The sequence below is a fragment of the Mobula birostris genome, chromosome 2 (assembly GCF_030028105.1).
Source record: "Mobula birostris isolate sMobBir1 chromosome 2, sMobBir1.hap1, whole genome shotgun sequence".
In the NCBI taxonomy this organism is placed as follows: Eukaryota; Metazoa; Chordata; class Chondrichthyes; order Myliobatiformes; family Myliobatidae; genus Mobula; species Mobula birostris.
In genome coordinates, this window is record NC_092371.1 from 63,512,606 (window position 1) to 63,538,842 (window position 26,237).

Genomic DNA, 26,237 nt, shown 5'->3' on the forward strand with positions numbered 1-26,237 from the left:
GAGGCTAATTAAAATGGCGTTTTTGTTATGTTAATCTGGGGAATGCGGCTTTGTTGTGCTTTAATGCTGAGAAAGTTTGCGCTAGCAGCTTATTGTGGTTTAGTGTGTGATAAGAGAGTGCTATTAACCAATTGGGATAGTTGTTATGGTTTTGGTGTATTTGAAGATACTGTATGCGCGGGGTTTTGGGGCAGAAGGCGGGAGAGCGAGACAGAGGATGGACCAGGTGCTGTGAGTCCGCTAACGGGGTCGGACCCCGAGCGGGACGTTCGGCGAGGAGACGGAGACGGACTCGTGTGGAGCGTCTGGTCGACCACCGTTGTTGGTCCCAGGCGGCCGGTTGAGGTGGTCCGAGGGGGTCGCAGGGTGAAGAAGAAGGTCCTTGAGCTCCAACGGTTTTGTGCACGAAGAGATTGAACTTTGATAAGTGTGGCGCCTTTTATTTTCCTTTTATATTTTATTCTCTTTTAATTATATAGTTCCAGTAATATCTATAAACTGTAAATCATTTAATTGCATCTGGTGTAATGTCTGTTATTTGGGCGGGGTGGGGTACCTCACACAGCATCCACACAAACGAATTACCCAGTTTGGTGGGACCGAGGCTGTTTCCCTAGACGACAGCGAGCCGAGCGACCCTGAGGGTGGCCAGGGGGGCTGCATGTAGAACAACTAATTTATAATTTTATTAAATGTGCTGCATAGCTTGATGTTCTCTCTATAAACCTGACATGAATTCAACATCTGAGAATGCAGATAAGTTACAAGTATGGAATTTTAATTCCATGCTGTCTGGTGGTGAGGAAACTTTGTGCTTACCCAGGGGTATGTAATATTCTTCAAGTCCAGTAATAATTTTATTTTGTCATTGTAGTCGCACAGCAAGGAGAATGGTTCTTCAACCCATCCAGTTCATAACAGTCTTCAGACCTGAATGTGGATTATAGATTGAGTTTAAAATGCAGCCCAGAACAATGATATTCTTGGAATTGCAGACTGGCATTGATTGCAAACTAAGAAACATTCCATTTGACCTGAGATGCCTGCATATGCACCAAATGGGGATTAACATTCATCTTGGGAGTCTGGAGTGTTGCTGTGAAGATGGAGGCTTTCGATAATTGTATGTAATTCAAAGGAAGCATTGTAGAAACATCGTAACAATAGAATTGTCCTGCTTTTACCTTTGATCTTCAGCATATGAGAATGACATGTAATATTGGGTCAGGCAGGCCTCTTCTTCCAAGAATGTCTCCATATGATACCTGTTGCTTGTTTTGCCGAATAAAGATTTCTATATCCACCAGCTTTAGTGCCTCTCCAGTGACTTCATTTACAGTCACAACGAAGTCCAGTAAATTTTTTTTTGTAATCATAATCATGCAGCATGGAGGAAGTCCCTTCAACCCAACCTAGATGTCCATCTGAGTTAGTCCATTTTTGCATATATCCTTCTAAACTTTCACAAACAAGAGAAAAGCTGCAGGTGCTGGAAACCCAGGCAACACACAAAATGTTGGAAGAACTCAGCAGGCCCGGCAGCATCTAAGGAAAAGAGTAAACAGTTGACATTTCAGGCTGAGACCTTCATCAGGACTGGAGAAAAAAAGATGAAAAGTCAGAGTAACGTTTCCCTGACATTATCTTTTTTCTCCAGTCCCGATGAAGGGTCCCGGCCCAAAATGTTGTCTGTTTACTCTTTCCCATCAATGCTGCCCGGCCTGCTGAGTCCCTCCAGTATTTTGAGTGTGTTCCCCTAAGATTTTCCTATCCATATGGGAATTTTGGCAAAATCAGCCTTTATTCTTATCGCTCTTTGTCCTCAGTGGAGTGGGTTGCTGAACCACTTTACAGACATTAAAAGAAAACAGTTATATTACTCTGAGTCTGACTTCCTATGCAGGCTAGATGACGGATTTCCTCATTTGAAGTGAACAACAATCTAGTAGCTTAATTGTCACAATTTTTGTTGCTAGCTTTTATTTCAGATTTATTTTAGTCCTTGAGTTAAATTTCATAGGCTGCTGTGATTACATTCAATCTTGTGTTTCCAGAGTAGTTGTCTAGGCCCCTGGATATCAGTGCAGTGATTTAAAACTTTGTACATTTTTCTAATGATTCTTGCCAATGTTACTTGTTTTCTGAAGTTATGTTTAATCAATACCAGGTATCTTGATCTTAAATTTATGCAAATTTCTTGTCAGAAGGTACCCTGGTCTGTATACAGATTGCTTGTTTCCTTGTTCAGTATTTGCCCCTAGACACCAAGACAGGACAATTACAAACCATGTGCTGCAGTGGCCAAATTAAACATAAATGACAACCATAATGCTATGTCATATTGTTTCTTAGTAAGACTTTTAAATCTGGTTTAGGATAACATAAAGTACATTGGCACCAAATGCACACACCTACTCAGATCACAAATGTAATGAAACTTCTGCACCAATAGGCCAACCATGGAACAGTTCTGCCCAATAGCATATTGGCTTTTATGGTCACACATGTGACTATATATAGGCACATATACTGTATATATGGCATCAGGACTCTTGTGTGCAACGTTGGTCTCTTTACCTCAACTTTCTGCACAGGGAGCGCAGTGATGATATATCAGACTGATTCCTATGATAGTAGATCTGCCATACATTGAGAGGTTGCATAGGCTAGGCCCTCTGATTCACTGGAGTTTAGAAGAGTGAGAAGAGACCTCATTGAAACGTATAAAATTGTCTGTGGTTTAACAAGCATATGTCTCCTCACAGACCAGAGCTCAGTTTCACAGTCTTGTTTAGAACAGAAATGAGCAATGAATTCATTCAGAGGGAGGTAAATCTTTAAGACAGTGTACGTTGGTGGTCCTGGGGTCTCAGCCATTCACAGCATCGAAACTGAGGTAAATGAATTTTTGGGGATATTAGGTAAATCAATACAAAAAGGAGGAGGACAGGAGAAGGGAGCTTGAGTTAGGTCAGCTGTGATCTTGTTGAATGGCGAACTAGGCTTGAGGTGCTGAATGACCTTTACTTGCTCATATTTCTAATAATTATTCTAAGATATGGGAAAACCTTGATATTTCAAATGTTGCAACCTTTTATTTTCTTGTATCAATTTGTAAATTGTTCTAGACAGTCAAAAAGAAAGACATGGCACATGGAACACTTAAAAGGGTGGAGGGAAGATGTTCTGATGTGGGCAATTATATTTAAAAGTGAAAGCTACTCAGTAACAAATAAGTCAAAAATAATGTTACAGTTAGAAAGTATTGAGAAGTAGCAATGACTTTCAACCTGGTAACTAATAAACCATGATCAACAAACAATTATTTATTGCTTTTGACTGTGGTTACTGTGTGTGTGTGTGTGTGTGTGTGTGTGTGTGTGTGTGTGTGTGTGTGTGTGTGTGTGTGTGTGTGTGTATACTGTATTAATTCTTTGGTAATCCAGAACACACTTGTAATAATCTCATTACACTGAGCCGATATATTTCAAGTTATTGCTATCGTCCTCCCTGAAGAGAAAAACTTTAAAGGGGATGAAAAGTAGATAAATTGAGCTCAGTTTACGTGAACCTCAATCAGAGCAATTGTTGACCCTCTCAAGAAATCTAAAGTTTCACATTAATTCTGCCAATCAATTTTCTTCTCCATAGTATCCAAGTTTGAAGAATTCAATTTGTCACCTAAAACCTCTGTAGATGTACCGTGAAGAGTATCCTGACAGGCTGCATTACTGTCTAGTAAGGTGGGGGGGGGGGGGGGTGGCAGTACTGCATAGGACCGAAAGAAGCTACAGAAAGTTGTAAAATCAGTCAGCTCCATCTTGGGTACTAGCCTCCGTAGTATCCAAGACATCTTCAAGGAGCGTTGCCTCAGAAAGGTGACGTCCATTATTAAGGACCTCCATCACCCAGAGCATGCCCTCTTTTCAGTGTTACCATCAGGAAGGAGGTACAGAAGCCTGAAGGCACACACTCAATGATTCAGGAACAGCTTCTTCCCCTCTACCATTCGATTCCTAAACTGGTGATAATAAATCTGATTCTTTTTAAAACAAAAGGATCATGCATGAAGCTAACCGTGCTACTTTCAAGTGTGATATGATGGTTGTAGTGATGGTCTGCTGGATATATGTAAGTAACCCATGTGACTACATAAGAAGATGCAAACTCCACTCAGAGAGCACTATAGGTCAGGATCAAACCCAGGATGCTGGATCCATGAGCCAATTGTTCTATTGGCTGTGCTAATGTGTATTTCACTGTGTTATTCATGAACAAATTACCCCATGTATTCAAGGGATGAGATTTAAACTGTGAATCATGTAATCCCTAGAGCATGAAGTGCTTGAAACTCCTTTTTTCCATTTATATTTCACATTTACAGCATTAGCAATTTTTAAAATTTTTAATCTTTGAAAGTTTATCTCTCAAATGGCCGCATCTCATCCCCAAGAATTTGCAGGAGTTCACTTAATTTTATATTGAACCTGCTGTAATATGTTAGTGTGGGCATCAATGAAGCTACCCTTACTGTGAAAGGGAACAGTTTTAAACTTTTAAAGCTCATTCCTGTTATCATGTAAGATGTTAATGTTTTAAAAATGACTTCAACTTTTTCTTTCTGTCCTACTTTAGACTTCTCAACCTAAACTTCCTTTGCATGCTAATTCTCATTCTAAACCCAAGTTGTTGTGAACCCACCCTTGATCTCTGGCGCTATTACAAAATAAATTTATAAATTATGATATGCTATGTTGGCACTGGTGACACTTGTGGGCTGCCCCTTCAGATGTGTTGGTTATGAACACAAAAGACACATTTGACAGTATGTTGTGATGTAAATGTGATAGATAAACTTGAATCTTGAATCTAAGTTATGCTTATCCTTCTATTGTCGCCTGTTTGCATGCTTTACGTGGGTTACTAATTCTCCATTCATTCCGGTTTAAATATATGAAAAGCAATTTTAGAGAGTACTGTACCTTCTGAATGATGTATAAAATATAAATGGTATATGTGCAATTCTTAAAAATATTTATTTTCTCTTTGGTTTGTGAGGGGTGATTTTTCAGGAGTCAAGGCACTGTAAATCTAACCTTAAGGGGATCACTGAACTCTGGGCAATACAATGGTGCAACTGTTCATACCAGGTCATCACAGTTTCAGTGACCTGGGTTCTATCCTGACCAATGATGACAGGTGGATCTTATGCATTCTCCTGGTAAATATTGAATTCCACATCCCAAAGATATACTGGTTGTTAGATAAATTAACTGCTATATCGGGAAAAGTGTGAAGTGTGAAATTTCTTTGGAAGGCTGAATTTAAAGGCAGGGTAATGGCGAGATTCTTAGCAGTGTGAAGGTCCATGTCCATAGATCCCTCAAAGCTGCTGCACAAGTTGATAGGGTTGTTAGGAAGACATATGGTATGATGGCCTTCATTTCTCTGGGGGTTCAGTTCAAGAGCCGTGAGGTAATGTTAGAGCTCTATGAAACCCTGGTTAGACCACACTTACAGGGAGTGTGTGGATGCTTCAGACAGGGTGAGGAGAAGATTTACCAGGCTGCTGCCTGGATCAGGGAGAATGATTGAAGAGGAAAGGTTGTGCAAGCTAGGGCTTTTTCTCTCTGGAGCGAAGGAGGATGAGACGTAACTTGATAGAGGTATAGAAGATGATGAGAGACATAGATTGAGTGGATATCCAGAGACTTTTTCTGAGGACAGAAATTGCTAATACGAAGGGGCGTAATTTTAAAGTGATTGGAGGAAAGCATAGGAGGGATGTCAGAAATTTTTTTATACAGAAAGTGATGAGTGTGTGGAATGCACTGCCAGGGGCGCTGGTAGAGGTAGATAACTTAAGGGCATTTGAGTTTCTTAGGTAACTATGTAGCTGGGAGGTTTAGGTTGATTTTGGAGTAGGTTAGAAAGTTAGCGCAACATCTTGGGCGAATGGACCTGTACAGTGCTGAAATGTTCGGTGTTCTATAGATTACCGTTAGTGTTGATGGTGCAAGTAATATCCTTGATGGTAGTTTGGGGTTATGAAAGTAAATGGATTACAGGGAAATTGGATGTCATTCAATAGGAAATATAAGAACATTGTTAAGCAATATTAAATGAAAATCAAAAAGAAGACTAGTAGTAGCTTAATTAATACACTAAAAACTTTGAAGTCTAAAAGTAGCTATCTACCTTGCCAGGTCTTCGGTAGATTAAAATTATATATTTTAAACTCATTGAGTTGTCACATGCTGGTGTAATGATATCTCCTGGTTTCCTATTATTTCTCTAAGGAGCCGCCAGCGCAAGTACTGAAGTTATCTAACATGAGTAATCAATGCATTTTAAATAACTATCTTGGCAACCCCTGTTGCGTGAAGAAAATGGATTTTTTATATAAATACTGACAGCATAGTTTAATTTCTTTTTGTCTGAGAATTTTCTCTGTCCACTTGGCTTGAAGTGCCAGTTTTCAGAAAGCTTGACTTCAACAATCTTAGAATCACTGGGGAATATATATTCACCAAGAAATGAAACTGACATGTGATCAATGAAAACATAGATTTCTGTTACAATATGGTAGTCCGGTCTTGACGCACACTTAGTAGCCACTTTATTAGGTACAGAAGTGGAACTTGGTGTAGTCTTCTGCTGCTGTAGCCCATCTACTTCAAGGTTATTTGTGTTGTGTGTTCAGAGATGCTCTTCTGCATACCACTGTTGGAACACATGGTTATTTGATTTACTGTCACCCTCCTGTCAGCGTAAACCACTCTGGCCATTTTCATCTGACTTCTTTCATTAACAAAATGTTTTCACCCACTGTTTTATTTTATTTTTGTAACTTTTTTTGTAAACTCTAGAGACTGCTGTGGTGAAAATCCCAGGAAATCAGCAGTTTCTGAGATACTCAACACAAAATACTTTTCTTTATAGGGCCCCTGCCCCCTCCCTCTTCAGTCCTGAGAAGGGTCTCAGCCCGAAACATTGATTGTTTGTTTCCACAGATGCTGCCCAACATGCTGAGTTCCTCTGAGATACTCAAACCACCTCATCTGGCACCAACAATCATTCCACAGTCAAAGTCAGTTAGATAACATTTCTTCCCCATTCTGATGTTTGGCCTGAACAAGAATTGAATGTCTTGTTCATGTCTGCATGTTTTGATGTATTCATTTGCTGCCACATGATTGGCTGATTAGATATTTGCATTAATGAGCAGGTGTACAGGTGTCCCTAATAAAGTGGCCACTGAATATATATTCACCAAGAACTGAAATTGACAAGTTTAGTTGATTAATGAAAATGTATATTTCTTCTACAACTTGGTAATGCAGCTTCTACATACAATCCAGTGCAACTGAGAGCAGGAGGCTGAAGGTCCCTTTTGTAACATAACATTAATTTCAGTGCTGCTGAGCATCTTTAAGCCTTGAACAGTCCAGTTTATTGATAAACGTAGAAGCTAGCAAGATTTGCAGTAATAAAGTGATAGCTAGTTGCTTGTCCTTTGCAGAGAACTTTATGGGTTATGGAGCCTGGATTTGTCATATTTATCTAGATTCTGATGGTTCAGTGACAGTAGTTGACCTTGTTAACCCATCAATGATATTCTGTTTAATGTCAGGAATGAAAATGTATTTATAATAGTATCATTCTTTGGAAGGTTACTCATTTAATTTTACCCAAATTCTTTCACTAGCTGATTATATGGATCCAAAAGCATTCCTACATACTTGTTGGAAAATTAACTTCAATTTTGTTTTCTTTTTCGTTAATTAGTTAGTAATTTCCCCAGATTTTCTTGAACTCCACACTGAGATACTTCTGAATTTTGATTGAACATATAATTGGAGGCAAGAAATATTATTGAATTTTCTTTCCTGTTACTTGCCACGAAAGTGGCAAAAGTAGGAGTTTAATGGTGAAAGTGAAGTTTAATTATGGGAAATAATTAACATGGTGTTTTCAATAAGAAGCAACAAGGCTACCAGCTCTTCACAATAATTGGTGTATTAGAGATGTGGACATTTATGTATAGAATGAGACCAGATTACTCTGTTACTCTTGCAATGCATTTTGAGGAGTTGGATTTTGCTATGTTAGGGCAGAAAAAGAACATGTCAGCTACAGTGAATGGAAGTGGATTGTTGAAAGTTTCAACTGATACATTATTTTGTTTCAGGTAACAAAATCTACTGTTCAAATTTCTGGCCCATTCATGACTCCAATCCCACACAATCTGGATGATGGTAACTGCCCTCAGATGTGGCATGGCTAACGATTAAATTGGGTCATAACAACCTATCAAAGTTGACCAGAGACATACAATAAATGTCATCCTTGCCTGTATTATTGGTACACTGAGAATGAGTGGAAAGGAATGTATTTTAAAGTGGATCATGGAAAGGCCCTGGAAAATGTTTTCTTTTTGAGAGAGAAGAGAAAGATATGTGTCACTTTCATCACGATTGCATTAATTTATATCTCCTTGGGTGCAATTGTTGCTGGCTAGACCAGCACATGTTGCCAATTCGTCATTGTTCCTGAAATGACAGGCTGGATTGACCATTTCAGACTTGACCAATTTAATTGCCCACATTAAGGATAGCAGATTTTTCTTTACAGAAGGAAATAATAAAACCAGTAGGGATTTATGATAATCCCACCTAGTTCTGTTATTTCCTTCTGTAAAGACAAAGGATGCTGTTATTGGTAATATTTTCAATTTCTAGATGTATATAATTGGTGCACCTCAGGGGTGTGTCCTTACCCCAGTGCTCATCTCTCTCTGCACCCATGACTGTGTGGCTAGGCACATCTCAATGCCATTTATATATTGCTAATGATACAACCATTGTTGGCAGAATCTCAGATGGTAATGAGAGGGCGTACAGCCGCGCAGTATACCAGTTAGTTGAGTGATGTTACAGCAATAACTTTGCACTCAACGTCAGTAAGACCAAAGAACTGATTGTGGACTTCAGAAATGGTAAAATGAAGGAACACACACCAGTCCTTATTGAGGGATCAGAAGTGGAAAGAGTGAGCAGTTTCAAGTTCTTGAGAGCCAATATCTCTGAGGATCTATCCTGGACAAAATTACAAAATGGCATGACAGTGGCTACACTTCATTAGGAGTTTGAGGAGATTTAGTATGTTATCTAAAACATTCACAATTTTCTACAGGTGTGCCCTGCAGAGCATTCTAACTAGCTGCATCATCATCTGGTACGGGAGTGGGTGGCTACTACACAGGATCAAAATAAGCTGCAGAGAGTTGTAAACTTTGTCAGCTCCATCATGGGCATTAGCCTCCATAGAATCAGAATCAGGTTCATTATCACCAGCATGTGACATGAAATTTGTTAACTTCGCAGCAGCAGCAGGACAATGCAATACATGACCATATAGAAGGACAAAAGTAAATCAATTACAGTAAGTATATACTTATATTAAATAAATTAAAAATAGTGCAGACCGGAAATAATATTTTAAAAAGTGAGGTAGTATTCATGAGTTTGATGTCTGTTGAGGAATCAGATGGCAGAGGGGAAGGAACTGTTCCTGAATCGCTGACTGTGTGCCTTGAAGCTTCTGTGGCTTCTTCCTGACTGTAACGATGAGAAGAGGGCATGTCCTGGGTGATGGGGGTCCTTAATTATGGATGCCGCATCTCTGAGGCACCGCTCCTTGAAGAAGTCTTGGATAGTACAGAGTACCCTAGATGGAGCTGAATAATTTTACATTTTACAGCTTCTTTTGGTCCTGTGCAGTAGCCCCCCACCCAGATAGATGCTGTCAGCCAGAATGCTCTCCATGGTACATCTATAGAAGTTTTCAAGTGTTTTAGGTGACAAACCAAATCTCATTATTCAGGTCATCCTCAAGGAGTGATGCTTCACAAAGGTGGTGTCCGTCATTAAGGAACCCATCACACAGGACATGCCCTCTTCTCATTGCTGCCATCAGGAAGGAGGTACAGAAGCCTGAAGGCACACACTCAACAATTCAGGAATAGCTTCTTCCCCTCTGCTATCTGATGCCTGAATGGACACTGCACCCATGAATGCTGCCTTACTACTTTTTTAATTTCCTTTTTATGCACTACTTATTTAATTTAACAATTATAATATATACTCATATATAGTAATCCACAGTTTTTTTTGTTATGTATTGCTTTATATTGTTAATAAATTTCACAACATACGCCAGTGATATTAAACCTGATTCTGATTAATTACTTGAATTTAAATCCTTCAGTTGTGAAAGCTTCCATCCACAAATCAAGTCCAATGCCTTTACCACTGTGCTTTTGCTTTCTTTATATGCAAGACCCAACCAAACATTTCAACATAATTTATAAAATCACCTTGTTTTTTTGCATTCAAAGACAGTAGCAAGAAATTAGGGTGCAAGGAACCTTTTTCGTGCCGTGTAATTATGTTTCTGTGAATCAGAGAATGAGAATCAGTGAGTTGTAGAGTTGCTTGTGAAGTCTGCAATTATTTTGCTCTGAGCTCCCTCGTACATCTGTGGTATCAAACATGGAGGAATCCCGACATATGCAGGATGCTCTCCAATGATATACTGCATGCATCTGAATGCAGCCTCCAGGATGTTCACTGGCTATCTTTGGGCCACTCCTGACAATCTGTAAGCCATGGTTCTGTGCGAATTAAAGGAGATCTCCCTGAACAGGTTTCAGCTTGGCATTGGATACCCATGTGATCCTTGCTCCAAGGTTTTCCTTTAAGTTCTGTTTTAACTGACCCTCCTGTGATCCGATATCCTGCCTCCTCCATATCTCCACCAACAGTACAACCCTCATGACCATCCCCTGCCCAATTCACAACACACACATCCACCAAAACACCAGCATCTCCATCCTCTGCTCACCTGAGCCATCAGCCCCAGACCTCTGCTCTCACCTGGACTGATTCTTCATCTTGACTAGAAATGATATCTCACTACCAACGCCCCCCTTCCCCCTGCAAGCACATGTACCCCACTCTGATACTTTAGTGCATCTCTGCAGGCACTTTGGAAATTCTGGACCTGTGTTCTTGTGAAACAGCTGTCTTTATTTCTCTTTCTGTGTCAGAACCACCTGACAAATACAGACAAACTTCCATGAGCTGCTTGTCCTAATTTCAAAACGATATTTTTGGCAGCTTCTCGGATGATTACCAGTATTTTTATCGCAGCAATTTTGTTTCATATTAGTGAATGGACGTTTTGAATATGCTAAAGAACAAACACATGCCAATTCAGAAACAGAAAACTATTCATGAGAATGTTGGGCTCATACAAGAGACTGAGGAGGTGATAGACAGGGGCTACAGGGAGGTTGTCACCCCTTGGTTGCATGAGGCATGTATCTGAGTCACTGTCAGGAGAAGAAAGGAAACTGGACAGCCGGTATAGAGTACCCCCGTGGCTGTTTCCTTCGAAAATAAGTATATCCCTTTGGATACTGTTGAGGGGGACAACCTCCCAGGGGCTAGTCACAGCAACTGGGTCTCTGCCACTGTGTCTGGCACTGCGGCTCAGAAGAGAGGAGCGGTGAAGCGGGCTGAATCAGTGATAGGAGATTCCATAGTTAGAGGAATAGAGATGAGATTCTGTGGACACGATAGAGAGCCCGGTTGGTATGTTGTCTCTCAGATGTCGCGGTCAGGAAAGTCCTGGATCTGGTCCACAGCATTCTAAAGCGGGAGGGTGAGCAGCCAGAAGTCTTAGTACATATTACTGCCAACAACATGGACAGGAAAAGGATAGATTTTGGGGAACTAGGTACAAAGCTGAAAAGCAGGACTGCAATGGTAGTAATCACAGGATTGCTGCCTGTTCCACGTGCTAGTGAGGGTAAGGGCAGGAGCATTTGGCAGATACTGTACATGTGTGGCTGAGAAACCAACACAGGGGGGCAGGGGTTCAGAATTCTGGATGAATGGGACCCCTTCTGGGGAAGGTATGACCTGTACAAAAGAGATGGGTTACACCTGAACCTGAGGGGGACCAATATCCCTGTGGGCATGTTTGTTAGGGCTGTTGGGGAAGATTTAACCTAATTTGGCAGGGGGATGGGAACCTGAATGACAGGGCAGTGGACAGGGTAGTTGATTCACAAACAGAGGCAGTGTATAGTGAGAATACTAGCAAGGAGAGGCTGGCGATAGAGCAAAACTGCAGTCAATGGGATGGGTTGCAATATAAAATGGGAACAAAATCAAAAAGAGTGATGAATACAGGACTGAAGGTGTTATATTTGAATGCACACAGTATACAGAATAAGACAGATGAACTTGTAGTGCAGTTACAGCTTGGCATGAATGGCATTGTGGGCATCGCTGAATTAGATTAGATTAGATTCAACTTTATTGTCATTGTGCCGAGTACAGATACAAAGCCAATGAAATGCAGTTAGCATTTGACCGGAAATGCAAAGAGTAGTGTTATTTACAAAATAACTGCCACTAAAAGGTAAGTGCTACAGGACACAAATATAAAAGTACTGAGACAGTCCAATATGGGTGCAATACTGCTTAGCGCTGTGATGTTGAGGTTCAGCAGGGTCACAGCCTCAGGGAAGAAGCTCTTCCTGTGCCTGCTGGTACGGGAGCGGAGGGTCCTGTAGCGCCTACCGGATGAGAGGAGAGTAAAAAGTCCATAGTTAGGGTGAGATGCATCCTTGATAATGCTTTCCGCCCTGCCCAGGCTGCATTTATGGTAGATGTTCTCAATGGTGGGCAATTGGGTGCCGATAATCCGCTGGGCAGTTTTCACCGCACGCTGGAGTGCTTTGCGGTCCGATACGGGACAATTGCCATACCACACTGAAATGCAGTTGGTGAGTATGCTCTGAATGGTACAGTGGTAAAAGTCCATTAGTATCCTGGAACAGAGGTGAGCTTTCTTGATGCTCCGCAGGAGATAAAGGCGCTGTTGTGCCCTTTTGATCAGGATGGAGGAGTTCAGGGACCAGGTGAGATCCTCGGAAATGTGGACACCAAGGAATTTGAAGCTTGATACATGCTCCACTACAGTGTGACTGAAAGAAAATTAGAACTGGCGGCTTAACATCCAAGGATACACATTGTAGGCAGAGGGGCTGGCATGGCTCTGTTGGCGAAAAATGAAAACAGATTAGAATAGATTAGATTAAATTAGATTAGATTATGAGGACACTCAGTCCTCATTTATTGTCATTTAGAAATACATGCATTAAAAAATGATACAATGTTCCTCCAGAATGATATCACAAGAAAACACAGGACAAACCAAGACTAAACCTTACAAAACCACATAATTATAACATATAGTTACAACAGTGCAAATCAGTACCATAATTTGATAAAGAGCAGACCATGGGCACGGTTAAAAAAAAGTCTCAAAGTCCCAATAGCCTCATCATCTCACGCAGGCGGCAGAAGGGAGAAACTTTCCCTGCCATGAACCTCCAAGCGCTGCAGACTTGCTGATGCAGCACCATTGGATGCAACCGACCGCAGTGGACTCTTGAGTCCGTCCGAAAACTTCAAGCCTCCGACCAGCCCCTCCGACACTGCCTCTCTGAGCACCATCCTCTGCCGAGTGCTTTGACTCCACCACGGCCACCAAGCAACAAGTAAAGCCGAGGACTTGGGGCCTTCCCCTCCAGAGATTCTGGATCACACAGTAGCAGCGGCAGCGAAGCAGACATTTCAGAAGTTTCACCAGATGTTCTTTCATGCTCTCATGTCCATCTCCATCAAATCAGGATTGTGCACGGCACCCTACTTGACAAATAACAGATATCACCACCAGAGTGGCCTCTGTGAGCTGCGACGCACCGCCATCAATTCTTAGAAAGAGGTGACATTGGATCGGAAAGTGTAGGGTCCTCGTGAGTAGAGTAAGAAATTGCAAGGGTAAAATGACCCTGTTGGGAGTTATGTACAAATCTCCAAACAGTAGCAAAGGTGTGGGCTACAAATGACAGCAGGAGATAGAAAATGCATGTCAAAAGGGCAACGTATGACAGTAATGGAAAATTTCAGTATGCAGGTAGATTGGAAAATATGGTGCTGGATTCCAAGAGGAGGAATTTGTAGCATGCCTGCAAGATGACGTTTTGGAGCAGCTCATAGTTGAGCCCACAGGGGGACCAGTTATTCTGGATTGGGTGTTGTGCAGTGAACCGGAATTGACTAGACAGTAAAGGTAAAGGACCCCTTGGAGGCAAGTGATTGTAATGTGATCAAATTCACCCAGAAATTTGAGAAGGAGAAGCTAAAGTCAGATGTATCAGTATTACAGTGGAGTAAAGGGAATTGTAGAGGCATGAGAGGGGAGCTGGCCAAAATTGATTGGAAGGGATATTGGCAGAACAGTAATGGCTGGAGTTTCTGGGAGCAATTCATAAGGCACAGGATAGATACATCCCGAAGAAAAAGTATTCTAAAGGCAGGATGACACATCGTGGCTGACAAGGGAAGTCAAATCCAACACAAAAGCCAAAGAGGGGGTATATAATAGAGTAAAAATTAGTGGAAAGTTAGAGGATTGGAAAGCTTTTAAAAACCCCAACAGAAGGCAACAAAGTATGTCATAAAGAAAGAAAAGATGGAATACGAAGGTGAGCTGGATAGTAAAGTAGATACCAAAAATTTCTTTGGATATATAAAGTGTAAAAGAGAGGCAAGAATAGATATCGGACCACTGGAAAATGATGGTAGAGGTAGTAGTGGGGGGACAAGGAAATGGCGGATGAACTGAAAAAGTGTTTTGCATTAGTTTTCACCGGAAGACATTCACAGTGTGCCAAAAATTCAAGAATTTCATTGGACAGGAGTCAGTGCAATAGACATTGTGATGCAGAGGATGCTTGGGAAACTGGAAGGTCTGAAGGTAGATAAATCACCTGGACCAGATGGTCTACACTGCAGGGTTCTGAAGGAGGTGACTGAAGAGACTGGAGAATTAGTAATGACCTTTCAAGAATCACTAGATTCTGACATGGTTCCAGAGGACTGGAAGATTGAAAATATCACTCCACTCATCAAGAAGGGAGAGAGGCAAGAGAAAGGAAATTATAGGCCAGGTAGTCTGACCTCAGTGGTTATGAAGATGTTAATAATGTGGTTTTGGGGTACTTGGAGGCACATGATAAAATAGGCTGAATTCAGCGTGGTTTCTTCCAGGGAAAAATCTTGCCTAGCAAATCTGTTGAAATTCTTTGAAGAAATAACAAGCAGGATAGACAAAGGAGAGTCGGTGATGTTGTATACTGGATTTTCAGAAGTTATTTGACAAGGGGACACATATGAGACTGCTTATCATGTTAAGAGCCTGTGATAGTACAGGAGAGATACTAACATGAATAGAGCATTGGCTGATGGGCCAGAGACAAAGAGTGGGAATAGAAGGAGCCTTTTCTGGTTGGCTGCTGGTGGCTAGTGACTAGTGATGTTCCACACGGGTCTGTGTTGAGACCGCTTTTTACATTATACATGAATATGACTTCGAATAGCGAATTGATGAATTTGTGGCCAGATTTGCGGATGATACAAAGACAGGTGGAGGGGAAGATAGCTGGAGGAAACCAAGAGGCTACAGAAGTATTTAGACAGATTAGGAGAATAGGCAAAGAAGTAGCAAGTTGAATATAGTGTCTGGAAGTGTATAGACATGCACTTTGGAGGAAGAAATAAAAGCATAGATTATTTTTTAAGTGGACAGAAAATACAGAAATCTGAGGTGTAAAGCAACTTGGGAGTCCTCATGCAGGATTCCCTAAAGGTTAATTTGCAAGTTAATTCAGCGATGAGGAAGGCAATTCTGATGTTAGCATTCATTTCAGGTGGAATATAAAAGCCAAGGTATCATATTGAGGCATTGAAGAGGCCTCATTTGGTGTATCGTGAGCAGTTTTGGGCCCCTTACGTAAGAATGGATGGACTGACGTTGGAGAGGGTTCAGAGAAGGTTCACAAAAATTATTCAGGGATTGAGAGGCTTATCATATGAGGAGCATTTGATTGCTCTGGGTCTGTATTCTCTGGAATTCAGAAGAATGAGGGGGAATCTCATTGAAACGTATTGAATGTTGAAAGGCTTTGATAGAGTGGACGTGGAGAGGATGTTTCCTCTGGTGGGGTAGTCTAAGACCAGAGGACACTGCCTCCGTATAGAGGGATATCCATTTAGAACTGAGATGAGACGGAATTTCTTCAGCCAGAGAGTGGTGAATCTGTGGAATTTGTTACCATAGGTGGTTGTGGAGGCTAAGTTAATGGGTATGCTTAAGGCAGAAGTTCTTGATTACTGAGAGCATGGAGGGTTGTGGGGAGAACCCAGGAGATTGGGGGTGAGGGGGAAATGTATCGGCCATGATGAAATAGCGGAGCAGACTTGATGGACCAAATGGCCTAATTCTGCTCGTAGATCTTCCGGTCTTATGGTATTAATTGTTTTTGGTTTAAGAATTAGTAAGTGTAGAATCAGGCTATGGGCTTGACCAGCTAGTAATGATTTAGTAGAAACTTACTTATTCAGAGGGTCGTTTTGGGTCCCTTGCCAGAATGTCTTGTATGTTATGTTGTTAATTGTACTGCATATCACATAGACAGCTAAATACCTTAACTCCGACCATCAGAGGGTCTCACTAATTGTATTCAAAACTGAGATATACAGGTATTTCTGCACTAAGGGAATAAATGAATATGGTGATTGGCCAGATAAGTAAACTTAATTATGGGGTTGGTCATGGTCTTACTGAATGGGACACTGAGCTTGATTTTTGCCAAATCCGCTTTGCAATTCTCATCTTGTTAATGCCAATAGAAATGTATTTGTAACTGAAGATTAAACATTTCTATAGAATAATGTCAAAGATGTCATTACATTTTGTGAGCATTCAATTGGTAACCATTAGTGTGGTTGCTTTTTCAACAATGCCCGAATTGCCACTACATCCTAGTCATTCATGTGTGTGTACATACATGTGGGATCATATGTTGGTTAGAGCTGGTTTAGAATTGATCTCAAATAATATTTGCAGTGAAATGTAAATATTTTTTAACATTACAGCAGATATCAATGTAGTTGACAGTTTCAGAAAATCACTTGCATCCCTAATTGTTCAGATGATAGTGGAAAAGAAAGATGATCGGGAAATGTAATCTGCTTCACAGTAAATTTGAAAACAATCCTAAAGTAATCCTGAAATAAAAGGCATTTGATAGTCCGTGCATTGATGGTTTAATAGCCTTCTAAGCAACAAATGTTGCATCGTTACTAGTGTTGGTATGTTTTATTGAAGACTATATTACTGAGCTATTTTATTCTAGTGCATTATTAAACAGAATTACCAGGTGGAATTAACCTGACTAAATAATAGAAAATTGTAATAGACCAATGCATTTAAATAGGAAAATCTACAAGGGATTTTGTTGATACACGTTTTTATCTTTTAATATAGCAAGGTTCAAGATTGAATCCTATACATCACTGAATACATTCACTGATTTGTTTTTGCTCTTTAAAAGTGCAATGATACAAAGAAAGAAAAATCTGAATATAATAGCCCCTAATAGGATGGGGGATGTGTGAAATCTTCTTGAAACAATAGAGCCAATTACAGATAGCTGCACCAGAAAAGGGTGTTATTCATTCTTGAGAATTGTAAAATTAGGAAAGATAGCTTGCATAGTATCTTCATGGCAGATTTGGCCCACAATCTTGTGCAGGTGTTTGTGCCAAACCTTAGATTCCACCAACCCTGGTTCTGCACTTTTAATCACAAACCTGTACTCTCTCTTCATGTGCTTGCATAACTTCACATTAAATGTGCCAGTCCTGTGTACTTCTACTCTTTTGATATAAAACAACTTTCTCACTAATCATTGGATAAAAAGTTATTTTTCCAGTATTCCTTGTGGATTCATAATCATCACCCCCTTCCATTTCTGACACTGTTCTCTTAATTGTTCTGAACCACTGTCCACAAGAATTGAAACAATCATGCCATTCCATAATTTTAAGGGTACTTTTCAGGTTCTGTTTTTGTGTATTTAATATTTGAGTAATGGTTTAACTATGTGGCTTGATTCAAAATTCTTTAATTCATTGTGGTTGTATGTAAAAATATGTGAATTCAATACGTAATGACGCTACTAAATGATACGCACACACCTCACTTAAAATAAAGAACAAACTAAGACTCGCATCATTTTGGACTTCCATCTTTTTCTTGCAATTAGTTTTTATGCTTTGAAGTTGTAAAATATAACAGTGAAGATGAGGTCTTTTTAAAAATAAACCTGAGACAACTACCTACCTGTTGAAATGCAGAGAGATGTTCGAGTTTAAAAAAAAGAATATGCTTCTTTGGAATGGAAGACACAATCGAGTTTAAAAAAGGGGCAGAAAATGGAAGAATTGACAGATTCAGTAATGAAGACTATTGGATGATAATAATCATAAAAAATTAGCAAAAGTGGCCAGTTACATCGGAAAGTTAGACGCTCAGTGTGTAACTGTCTCATGCATGCTGAGCTAATTGAACAATATTTGGAAGCAAATGAAGTAGCTCTTGGGAAAGTGGTACTAGTTTTGCTGAGTGCACTGGGTTTTAAGGCATACAGCTTCTTTCAAGGTTTAATTGCTCCAACCAAACCAGCCGAATTGAGCTTTGCTGATATCGTGAAAGCATTGCAGGAACATTTGGAACCAACACCATTGTTGATTGCAGAATGCTCTGGGTTTCATTTGTGGAATTAAAAGGATGGGGAGTCTACTTCAATGTACGTGACTGAATTGGAGAGATATTCCAAGCATTGTCAGTTCAGTGATTGCTTAATGATGCACTGAGAGATCATTAGTTTTGTGGAATCTTACAAGAAAGCATTTAAAAACACCTCCTAACTGAAGCACAACGTACGGCAATTTCCACTGCTCTTTTAAATCTGTCAATAGAAATAGCGGCCAGAGACGCAATTGAATTGCAGTCAGGAATGAGAGTGAGTGTGAGCAAAATTGCAACATCCAACAGAAACCGGCCTGGCTGAACAAATTGTGTTACTGTTGCGGAAGAGGGTCACATACATCAGACCAATGCAGGTTTAAATGTGAAACTTACAGAAATGTAGCAAAGTAGGACACTTACAAAGAGCATGTTGGGCAGACAAAAATAAATGTACTGCACAGAAAAGAAAAAAGAAAAAAAATCAATCCACAGCTTCAAAAAGAGCACTAACCTGCAGGCTGTTGACGAACAGTTGGATAATGATGAGAGTGACGCAGGACTGGGTACCCTTGAGATTTACAAAGTGAAAACCACAATAGACAAGCAATATGGCTGACACAGAAGTGAATGGCAAATTAATTAAACTGGTATTGGACTCTGGCTCGGTGTTTCAATTGTTCCACAAAGATACTCAAAGATACTGAACTGAAGCCTGCAGATACCCATCTAAGAACATACTGGAGAAAAGATAACTCCTATGGGAATGACATTCATAATAGTGAAATACAACAACCAACAAACCACATTGGGCACGTATGTGATAAAAACAGGAGGGCCAGCATTGTGAGGGTGTGATTGACTGAGGTAACCACAACCTGATCAGAGATGCATTGACTGCTTCATTCCCTGCAACAGAGTCAACTAAAAGTGAATTAAGAGAGATACTGGATGATGCCATGACTGTCTCCATGCTGAACATCATGAGCCGTTTCGTAACAGAGAGCAAGCAGGTCTTGGTGCCAACCTCTGTGCCTCTGGTTGGAAAGCTTATTGGATCAAGTAAAGACCATGCTTCTCAGAGGAAGCATGAAAGTGATAAAATCAACAATTTTTGTTGGCAACATATCTGAGAAAGTTTCTGAGATGTTAATCAGCAGTTACTTGTGAAATGTGGCTTGGTTTTAAGCTGGGAGAAAGTTCAAGGTGCTTCAGGAAAGTTTTTAGCATTCGGCTTTTGTGAGTATTAAAAAAAATCTACCTTGCGTGCATCAAGTGGGAGACAAAAAAGCTGCTTGTAGATGTAGAAGCAAAAACCATAGCCCAGCTGGATGAATGGAGGGTCAAAATGAAAAGACTCAATGGAGATACAAAAACAGCATTCATCAGCTGATGTTGTAGATGAGGAAACCAAGAGGAGAGATCAGATTGTAAAGGGAACAATAGAAGATTTAGTAAGAGAATACTCCGGTGAACTAAATGCACCTTTCCAAGATCAAGATGTGCATCCTAAAAAGAAGAACAAGGAAAACAAAGAGAAGGATGACATATGAGCTATGGAAATGGAAAAGAATAAACGAGACCTAAATCCCGGGAAATTAGCAAACTCAGAGATACTCGCAAGAGACTAGAATAAGAAAAAGAAAGACAAGAAGTTGAAAAGGATCAAGGTAGATCTTGAGAGGAAAAAATGCCCAGAGCTGTCAGAGCCACTTCGTGCAGTCCCAGAGTCAACTCCTACAGTGACCATGGAGGAGACACCGGAACCTGAGATTGTTTCAAAGCCACAAGCCTCACTTGCCAAGCAGAGTGATCCCCCTTGGCCGGAAAGACATTGTCCCACAAGACTAAGAAATCCGCCACAGCGATTGAATCTTCAGGCCTGAATGAGACAATTTAAAACTTGACTATCCTATGGATTTCTGTATAGTAGTTGTATTATATAATATACTGTGTATATAGCTGAGATAGATTGTCTATTGAGTTGAAGTTTATAAATAAGCAAGAGGAGATGACCTAACAGAAGAAAGTCACAGTGGCCAGGTCTCTGGCACGGAGTATGCCTCTGTCACTCAGAAGAGAAGTGGGGAGAAGAGACACTTTGTGATGATGGGGGATTCGTTAGTTAGGGGAATGGACAGGAGGTTCTGAGGGCAAGAACGAGATTCCTGGATGGTATGTTGCCTCCCAGGTGTCAGGGTGTGGGATATCTTGGATCAAATCCTCAGCACTCTTAAGTGGGAGAGTGAACAGCCAGAAGTCATGTGGGTACCAATGACGTGGGTAGGACGAGTGACCAAGTTCTACATAGGGGGCTTAGGGAGTTGGGTGCTAAGCTAATGTGCAGGACCTTCAGGGTTGTGATCTCAGGATTGCTACCCATGCCATGTGCCAGTGAGGCCAGAACTAGGAAGATTATACAGTTTAATATGTGGCTAAAGAGTTAGGAGGGAGGGCATAAGATTTTTGGATCATTGGGCTCTTTTCTTGGGAAGGTGGGACCTGTACAGAAGGGACAGTTTGCACCTGAACTGAAGGGGGACTAATATCCAAGTGGGAAGATTTGTTTATGCTGCATGGTGGAGTTTAAACTAGAGTTGTAGGGGGATGGGAACTAGTATACCAGGACAGTTAATGGAAAAGTTGTGGAGGCAGATGTTGGGGTGACCTCATACAAAGTTAGTAATCAAAAGTTTGAGCATATTGTGACTAGTGTCCTGAGCTGTCTATATTTCAATGCAAGATGTATCGTAGGAACGATGGATAATAGTGCTGAAGATGAGGTAGCTAGTTTACAAACAAAGGCAATGTGTAGTGAGGAGAGTTTGATGATAGGGCAAAATTGCAGTCAACAGGAGGAGTTACAATATAAAAGGCAGACAAAATTGAAAAGGGTGAATACAGGACTGAAGGTATTATGTTTGAATGTATGCAGAATAAGCTATTGGGTCGATTGGGAAAATCAAGTTGATAATGGATCTCATGAGAGTGAGTTTGTTGAATGCCTAAGAGATGGCTTTTTAAAGCAATTTGTCGTTAAACCTACTAGGGGATCAGCTAGGCAATGAACAGGAAGCGATTAGGGAGCTTAAGGTAAAAGAACCCTTAGGAACTAGTGATTATAATATGATTGAGTTCAACTTGAAATTTGATAGGGAGAAAGTAAAGTCTGACATAGCAGTATTTCAGTGGAGTAAAGGAAATTACAATGGTATGAGAGAGGAGTTGGTCAAAGTAAATTGGAAGGAGCTACTGGCAGGGATGTCAGCAGGGCAGCAATAGCATGCGTTTCTGGGGAAAAAATGAGGAGGGTGCAGGACATGTGTATTCCAAAAATGAAGAAATACTCAAATGGCAAAATAGTACAACCGTGGCTGACAAGGGAAGTCAAAGCAAATGTGAAAACGAAAGAAAGGATATACAATAAAGCAAAAATTTGATGTATGGGAAGATAGAGGTTTGGAAAGTTTTTAAAAACCTACAGAGAACAACTAAAAGAATAATTAGAAGGGAAAAGATGAAATATGAAAGCAAGCTAGCAAATAATATCAAAGTAGCTAGTAAAAGCTTGTAAAAGTATGTAAAAAATAAAAGATGAGAGTGGATATAGGACCGCTAGAAACTGAGGCAGGAGAAATAATAACAGGGAATAAGGAGATGGCAGATCAGCTAAATGAGTGTTTTGCATCTTTCTTCACTGTGGAAGACACTAGCAGTGTGCCTGATGTTGTAGTGTGTGAAGGAAGAGAAGTGGGTGCAGTTACTATTATAAGGGAGAAGGTTCTCAAAAAGCTGAAAGACCTAAAAGAACATAAGTCACCCAAACTAGATGACCTGCACCCTAGGGTTCTGAAAGATGTAGCGTTAGAGATTGTGGCAGCATTAGCAATGATCTTAGCCAAAATCATTGGACTCTGGCATGGTGCCAGAGGACTGGAAAATGACAAATGTCACTCCACTCTTTAAGAAAGGAGAAAGGCAGCAGAAAGGAAATTATAGACTAGTTAGCCTGACCTCAGTGGTTGGGAAGATGTTAGAGTTAATTGTTAAGGACGAGGTGATGGAGTACTTGGTGACACCGGACAAATTGGGACAAAGTCAGCATGGTTTCCTTAAGGGAAAAACCTGCCTGACAAACCTGTTGGAATTCTTTCAGGAGATTACAAGTAGGATAGATAAAGGGGATGCAGTGGATATTGTATATTTGGACTTTCAGAAGGCCTTTGACAAGGTACCACACATGAGGCTGCTTACCAAGTTAAGAGCCGATGGTATTACAGGAAAGTTACTAATATGGTTAGAGCACTGACTGATTGGAAGAAGGCAGCGAGTGGGAATAAAAGGATCCTTGTCTGGTTGGCTGCCAATGATTAGTGGTGTTTTGCAGGCGTCAGTGTTGGGACCACTTCTTTTTATGCTGTATATAAATGATTTAAATGATGAAATAGATGGCTTTGTTGCCGAGTTTGCAGATGTTACAAAGATTGGTGGAGAGGCAGGTGGTGTTGAGGAAACAAGTAGGAAGCAGAAGGACTTAGACAGATTAGGAGAATGGGCAAGAAAGTGGCAAATGAACGATAATGTTGGAAAATGCATGGTCATGCACTTTGGTAGTAGAAATAAATGTGTAGACTATTTTCTAAATGGGGAGAAAATCCAAAAATCTGAAACGTAAAGGGACTTGTGAAACCTTGTGCAGAACACGCTAAAGGTAAACTTGCAGACTGAGTTGGTGGTGAGGAAGGCAAATGTAATGTTAGCATTCATTTCAAGAGGTCTAGAATACAAGTGCAGGGATGTGAAGCTGAAGCTTTATAAGGCACTGGTGAGGCCTCACCTTGAGCACTGTGTACAAACTTGGGCTCCTCATCTTAGAAGATATATGCTGGCATTGGAGGGGGTCCAGAGGAGGTTCACAAGGATGATTCCAGGAATGAAAGTGTTATCATACGAGGAATGTTTGATGGTTCTGGGTTTGTACTTGCTGGAATTTAGAGGGATGACGAGGGTTCTCATTGAAACCTTTCGAATGTTGAAAGGCTTAGACAGAGTAGAAGAGGAAAGGATGTTTCTTATGGTGGGAGAGTGTAGGACAAGAGGGCACAGCCTCAGGATAGAGGGAGTCCATTCAAAACAGAAATGTGGAGAAATTTCTTTAGCTAGAGGGTGGTGAATTTGTGGGATTTGTTGCCACATGCAGCTGTGGAGGCCAGGTTGTTGGGTATATTTAAGGCAGAGGTTGATACGATCTTGATTGGACATGGCATCAAAGGTTATGGGGAGACGGCCAGGAACTGAGATTGAGGAGGAGTTAAAAAGGATCAGCCATGACTGAATGGTGGAGCAGACTCGATGGGCCAAATGGCTAAACCTGCTCCTTTGTCTTATGGTCTAAGGTAGATGAACTTGCAGCACAGTTGCAGATTGGCAGGCATGATGTTGTAGGCATCAATGAATCATGGCTGAAATAAAATTATAGCTGAGAGATTAATGTCCAAGGATAAATGTTGTATCCAAAGGACAGATGGGAAGGCAGAGGGGGTGGTGTTGCCCTGTAGGTTAAAAATCAAATCAAATCATTAGAAAGAGGTTAGAAGGTGTTGAATCATTATGGCTAGGGCGAAGGAACTGCAAGGGTAAAAAGATACTGACGGGAGTTGTATACTGACACCCAAACAATAGTAAGGATGGCATCTACAAATTACTGTGGGAGGTAGAAAATGCATGCCAAAAGGGCAATATTACAATAGTCATAGACAATATAGACAATAGACAATAGGTGCAGGAGTAGGCTATTCGGCCTGTCGAGCCAGCACCGCCATTCACTGTGATCACGGCTGATCATCCACTATCAGTATCCAGTTCCTGCCTTATCCCCATAACCTTTGATTCCACTATCTTTAAGAGCTCTATCCATCTCTTTTTTGAAAGCATCCAGAGACTTGGCCTCCACAGCCTTCTGGGGCAGAGCATTCCATATATCCACCACTCTCTGGGTGAAAAAGTTTTTCCTCAACTCCGTTCTAAATGGCCTACCCCTAATTCTTAGACTGTGGCCTCTGGTTCTGGACTCACCCATCAGCGGGAACATGCTTCCTGCCTGCAGCATGTCCAATCCCTTAATAATCTTATATGTTTCAATAAGATCCCCTCTCAGCCTTCTAAATTCCAGAGTATACAAGCCCAGTTGCTCCAATCTTTCGACATATGACAGTCCCGCCATCCCGGGAATTAACCTTGTGAACCTACGCTGCACTCCCTCAATAGCAAGAATGTCCTTCCTCAAATTTGGAGACCAAAACTGCACACAGTACTCCAGGTGTAGTCTCACCAGGGCCCTGTACAGCTGCAGAACAAGCTCTTTGCTCTTATACTCAATTCCCCTTGTTATGAAGGCCAGCATGCCATTAGCTTTTTTCACTGCCTGCTGTACTTGCATACTTGTTTTCAGTGACTGATGTACAAGAACACCTAGATCTCATTGTGCTTCCCCTTTTCCTAACTTGACTCCATTTAGATAATAACCTGCCTTCCTGTTCTTACCACCAAAGTGGATAACCTCACATTTATCCACATTCAACTGCATCTGCCATGCATCTGCCCACTCACCCAGCCTGTCCAAGTCACCCTGCATTCTCATAACATCCTCCTCACATTTCACACTGCCTCCCAGCTTTGTGTCATCGGCGAATTTGCTAATGTTACTTTTAATTTCCTCATCTAAATCATTAATATATATTGTAATTGTAAACAGCTGCGGTCCCAGCACTGAACCCTGCGGTACCCCACTGGTCACTGCCTGCCATTCCGAAAGGGACCCGTTAATCGCTACTCTTCGTTTTCTGTCAGCCAGCCAATTTTCAATCCATGCCAGTACTCTGCTCCCAATACCATGTGCCCTAATTTTGCCCACTAATCTCCTATGTGGGACTTTATCAAAGGCTTTCTGAAAGTCCAGGTACATTACATCCACTGGCTCTCCCTTGTCCATTTTCATAGTTACATCCTCAAAAAATTCCAGAATATTAGTCAAGCACGATTTCCCCTTCGTAAATCCATGCTGACTCAGACCAATCCTGTTACTACTATCCAGATGTGTCGTAATTTCATCTTTCATGGGGGGCTCTTCAATATGCAGGTAATATCAGATTGCTGCTGGATTCCATGATGGGGAATTTCTAGTGCCCACGAGGTGGCTTTTTAGAGCAGCTTGTGGTTGAGCCCACCAGAGGAGCAGCTATTCTGGATTGGGTGTTGTGTAGTAAACCAGAATTGATTAGAGAGTTTAAGATTAAAGAACCCTTAGGGGAAAGTGATATTAATATGATCAAATTCACGCTGAAATTTGATAAATGGAAGCTGAAGTCAGATGTATCAGTATTACAGTAGAGAAAAGGGAATTACAGAGGCATGAGAGAGGAGTTGGACAAAATTGATTGGAAAAGAACACTTGGCAGGGATGATAGCAGAGCAGTAATGGCTGGAATTTCTGGAAGCAATTCAGA